Below are 947 nucleotides of genomic sequence, written 5' to 3' on the forward strand. Positions count from 1 at the left end.
AGGGTATTTGTTCATATGGGTTATATTTATTGATGCTTATGATATTAAAAATTAACACAGAGAGATTTTTTTAAATGCTTATTCATTAATTCATTAAAAAATGCTGTCCAGCTAGGGAGATGGTTCAATGTATAAAGCACTTGCAGAGCAAATATGAGGCCCAGAGCTCAGATTCCCAGAACCCATGCAAAGCCAGATGCAGTGGCACACATCTGCAGTCACAGCAGGATGCAAGATAGAGACAGAATCCTACACATTAAAAAAATGAAAAAGTCAGTTCTTTTCCTTCTAGTCTTTCATTCATTGAAGCCTGCCAGATACCCCTGTCTGAGTAACCAGAGTTCATCTCCTCAGCTGTGTTTTCCCATAAAAATGGTGTTCTGTGAAAAGCAGCTAATTCTGTTAGAAGCTCCTGTAATGGGTATTCAAACCATTGAGCCTCAGCTGAAGCCCAGGTGCTTTATGTGTGCTTTCATTTCTTCAAGGACTGAGGTTTCATAAAATTGGTGACTTTTACTTTCACTACATCTTTTTTTTTTTTTTTTAATTTCAAGTGTGACGGTATACTGTAGCCACAGCTGACCTGGATTTGCTAAGGATACCAGGCTAGCCTTGAACTCATAGAACTTTGCCTGCCTCTGCCTCCCAATTTCCGGGATTAAAGGCGTGCAGAATCATGCCCAGCTCCCATTCACTACATCTTAATCATATTTAGACCCTCTCCCATATCTGTACCACCTGTAGCCCCCCATTGGATTTTACAAATTCTGTCATATATGTTAAGGCATATCAAGTTTGTGTCCCCTGATGTCCGTCAGTGTGAATTCATCCACTGGAGCCTGGTCAGCCTATCTAGTGTCACTCCCTTAAAGAAGACCAACCCTCCCTCACCCAGCAGTGATCAGCTGCCAATAGTTCCTCAGCTAAGGTTGGGGCCTGCTGCCCAT

Source organism: Nannospalax galili, unplaced genomic scaffold (assembly GCF_000622305.1).
Source record: "Nannospalax galili isolate Female #2095 unplaced genomic scaffold, S.galili_v1.0 scaffold1024, whole genome shotgun sequence".
Taxonomy (NCBI): domain Eukaryota; kingdom Metazoa; phylum Chordata; class Mammalia; order Rodentia; family Spalacidae; genus Nannospalax; species Nannospalax galili.